The sequence below is a fragment of the Trachinotus anak genome, unplaced genomic scaffold (genome assembly GCF_046630095.1).
Source record: "Trachinotus anak isolate AG129_WGS33_773 ecotype Australia unplaced genomic scaffold, CSIRO_AGI_Tana_v1 ptg000033l, whole genome shotgun sequence".
NCBI classification, from domain to species: Eukaryota; Metazoa; Chordata; class Actinopteri; order Carangiformes; family Carangidae; genus Trachinotus; species Trachinotus anak.
In genome coordinates, this window is record NW_027273884.1 from 6,426,317 (window position 1) to 6,430,877 (window position 4,561).

Sequence of the window (4,561 nt, forward strand, 5' to 3'; positions counted from 1 at the left end):
CTATGTGATTCTCCCGCCCACCAGATTCTTCAATCTGCCAGCACCTTGAACGCGCTCCAACAAAGAGATATAAATAAGACTTACTCTTGCTACTTGTCTCGTCTCACTGGCCAACTTCACCATTCCACTTCTTTTTTTTTTTCTTTTTAACAACACATACTTTTTTTTTTATCCAGTACCAGCTTAGCTGATGGTGTTGTCTTCCTTTGTGATAAAAGAGTTGTTTGCAAGACCCTCACCGACGGGTCTAGCAAACTATTTTAATTGCCATCTGTGCAGAAACTGTACCTGGCGTGTTAAACGATGAAAGAACATTTAGCTCAGACGAAAAGGGAATAACATTTGTTCTGCTGAACTGCTGAAGGCTTCATGAATCAGGATTCTGAATTCTTCACATTTTCTTAACTGTTAGAAACATTATATTATAATATAATCAAAATGCTCACTCTCAGCTTTACATCACCAGGACCAGTGATGATGATCAACATTAGGAATCGTAAGGTCTTTTTATTAGAAATGGTGTAATTAGAGGTTAAATTTAATCCAACTGAATCTCACCAGTCAGGTTACACAGCAAATTACATTCATATTATTTCTTGAGCAGCACAAGCACAACACAACATACAGAAACATTATGTTCAACAATAATGTTGTAACCTGTACTGAAGTGGACGGGGCATACACACCACTCTGATCTGTAGAGAGTAGGGTTGTGAACGATAAACCGATGCGACCAGATATTCGGTTCAACAAGTGAGAGATACGGCTGCATCGGTAGCAGCCTCCTCAATCGATACGAATTATCAATGAATTCCTACATGAATCGGTTATAGAGTCATGGATCGGGTATCGCGAGACTTTGAATCGGTTGGCGGCATTACACAGGTCTCTAAAACAACGCGAGAGCTGAGGCTGCCCCCAAAACGCCGTAGCTGCCTGACCGAAGGTGATAATGCACAGAGAAAGATTTTCAACGCATTGGGGAAACAAAAATCCAAGGTGTGGACCATTTTTGGGTTTTATAAGAAGGAAGGGAAGCTCAAACAAAGTTTGTTGTTACTTTTCTGTGCTACTTTTACCTCTGGAGCTCCCATCCAACGATCCAGCCAGACTTTTTTTTGGTCCATGTCTAAAAATAAATACATTGACATGTGATTTTGTTGTTCTGTTTTTTTTTTTTGCCAGTGCCAGTCTTTTACATATTTAAAAAGAAACTATTGTAGTGTCACTTTCATAGACTTGGCTTCTTTATTATATAAAATATCTACAACAAATATTAACCATAGAATCGTATCGTTCTTACACTGTATGGAATCGATTCGTATCGAATCGGTCTGTAATAAAAGGACATCGTTTTTGAATCGAATTGTAACCTGTGTATCTAGATGCATATCGAATCATTTATCACAGAGAGATGTGCAACCCTAGTAGAGAGTGGTGAAGGAGCTTTAACATTAGTTTACAGTGTAAGAAAGATTTATATAAAATGTTCACAAACAGGAAATGATGTAATATCTGTATTCAGTGTTTCCACAGATAACCGTACTCTGTCCTTATCCCAGTCCTACAGAGGACCTGGTCTACAAAGGTGTGGCCCTTCATGGCTGTCGTAGATGCGAAGGCCGAACAGAAATGAGACGATCTGGTCTACGACAGATTTCCACTTTGCGTCACCAGGTGTGCCCACCCTTGCCATTGTGTCACAGAGCATGGCTCCTGTCGCCTAGCAACCTTGACAAGACGAAAACTTTTTTTCACAGTAACTTGAGGTTTTAAGGCCATTAGTTTTCACAGTTGAAGTGTTATCTGTTGAACTGAGCTGAAGTCCCATTGTCACATTTAAAAGTGTGATCCTTGGGCTCTCAGGTTGGGCCACGAAGGCTCTGCCTGTTGGAGCCTTTGTTACCCAGGAAAAGAAGGACAGCCTAGTCACCCTGCCGTAACACAATCGGTCTTCAAATGCAGCCTCCGAAGGATAAATCGGGACATTATGTTGTGTATTACTCTTATAACAATGACAGATGTCATGAACTGAAGTGGGAGCTTTTCCACACTTCCTACATTTTCCATGGGACTGTGCAATAATCAGACTACTCTTGGTCAAGGTTTTGGGGGTCCCGGATGGCTGGTTTGGTTTCAGTCTGTCCTCCCAAAACACTGGCAGCATAAGTTGTTGCAGTGAAAAAATAACATATGTTTATGTTCACGTGACAAACAGCAAACATTTGGACTTCTCATAGTAGGAAAACAATAAGAGCATAAAGATGGTCTGCACTCTCTGACTGTGTACACTGGCTCACTGATGTGACTTCATGTTACAGGGCAAAGGTCAAACTTTCTGCTGTAGAAAAAAAGGCCAGTTCGAGACACACTGAGGCAGCGTCAGCAATGCCTGGATCCTGACACTGAAGCAGCTACATGAAATCCAGACAGTTTGTTATTAACACCTCAGATTTCTCTTGCTTTTCCTTATTGTGACTCTTGTTCGACGGAGGTTAAGGTGTAATTTTGTTGTTCACATCATGCTTCCAGGCAACAGTTAATGTTTGTTTTTTTTAACCATGACCAAACCACAAGGTTCCCGTATAACAGAGGTCGCCAATACCCAGACCTGGACACCGACTAATCCAGACCCGGACGTATGATCTATAAACTACTGTGAATTATTGAATTTTGACTGAGCGCTGCTATTTTAAGCGGCGATGCTTTTCCAGCCTTTACGGCAGTGGTCCCGTAACGCTTTTCAGCGAAATGTTGCAAGTTGAGCCAGTGTGTGAGATCCACACAGATGAGAGATGACGCAGGAGAAATAAGCAGGGAAAATGAGATAGAGGAGGGAGAGAAAGAAAGCACATGTAAAAGCTGAATGGTTGAGACTGTTGAATTAACCATAAAGAAGAACAACGGAAAGTCATGCTACACTTTTTATTTCATTTTGTAAAACTGAGCACTGTTCAATGTTCTGGACCTTTGGTTGTGGAAATTTCATCTAACTGGACCTCTTTGAATTTTAATTGAATACCTCTGCCCTATAACCTTAAAACACTTGTTTTTACTAAAACTAACCTTAATCAGAAAAGCTTTTATTTCTGCAGCAGTGATTTGCAGCAGCTTTGTGACCGGCACTGTCATCCTGCCAGGAGCATCAGATCAGAAGAACCTCGTACGTGTCGCCCAGTTACAAACAACATATTTTGTTGTTTAATTTGGAGAACTTGTCACCTCATTTATATAAATTAGGTCATAGGTCATTGGTTTGTGCTCAGTGGAAAAGAAGAGATGGGATTTCCTCAGGGGACGTTTATAACAATTACAAATCATATCTCATCAACTGTGAATGTGACAGGTTTCTTTTCATGTTATGGTTGACTGGGCCTCTCCCTTCGGTGTGTGCTCCAGTGGCGGACAGCCCATCATTTTGGCCCTGCACCGTGAACACTCAACTTACAACAAGCAGGAAAGAGTTCATGGACCTCAGATTGTACCTCACAGAACTGCTTCAGCTGCAATGTGTGTCCACACTGTTACTGCTGTAGCGCTGCTGTTACTGTGATATTTGTTTACCCTCGCTCAGAGCGGGAGAGAGAGAGAGAGAGAGAGAGAGAGAGAGAAAACTGCTTCCCTTCACCCAAACTTATTGACATAATTATAAATAAAGATGAATATAATTTCTTTTACTGTTACTACACAGTACACACCGAGCTTCCTCTTGCTCTTGTAATTCTCTTGTAATTCCCTCTGTAGTAACACTAAATAAATAAATAATGATAAAAATGTTGTTTCATATTTACTGGTCAGTCACAGTTTTTTGTATTTTGTAATCTGGCTAATTTTCCTCCCAGATAAACACAGTGGCCAAATTTATAACCTGTCTGGTTCAATTTATAACAAACATGCTCAGCGGCCTGTTGGTGTGTGAGGGTCACCTGGGATGGAGCCTGATTTCCATCCTGTGTTATTTTTCAGTCCGTCTATGATTTCACTTATTATTATTATCCTTTGTTGATCAGCGATCAATTATTAAATAATGTTAGAAGCTAAAGTAACATGTAGAGACCCAGTCAGACTGAAGCAGAAGAACCTTTCAGTATAGTGAATTGATTAAGGGTGAAGTTTATTGATTATCAGCTCAACTTTTCATTTCTTAAACAGAGATTTTGTTTGTCTTTCAGCAGTCAGAGTGTTGCTTTAAAGAAGTGAAGCTCTCTCTCATTTTTGTGGCAGCGGCTGCCTGCATTTGTCTCTAATTGTACAAATATAATCTAATTATGCTTTGGAACAGTGTCTTATTGGACTAACAGCAAAAAAAAAAAAAAAAAAGAAAAGTGGCATCATCTAGTGACCTGTTTATGTGCATTTCATGTAAATCAGTGTGATGTAGATGGAAACAAGCACTGAAGCATGGAGGCCATAATGGAGATGATCAGCACAGCCGATGCGACGTGCGTGTGCGTGGTGCCCGGTGCCTCGGCTCCGTTCAGACTCACATTTATGTCCAGATTAGCATAGATGTCGGTTTAGCACACGACACTTGATCTCTCTTTCCTCTAGTGCTCGTCGG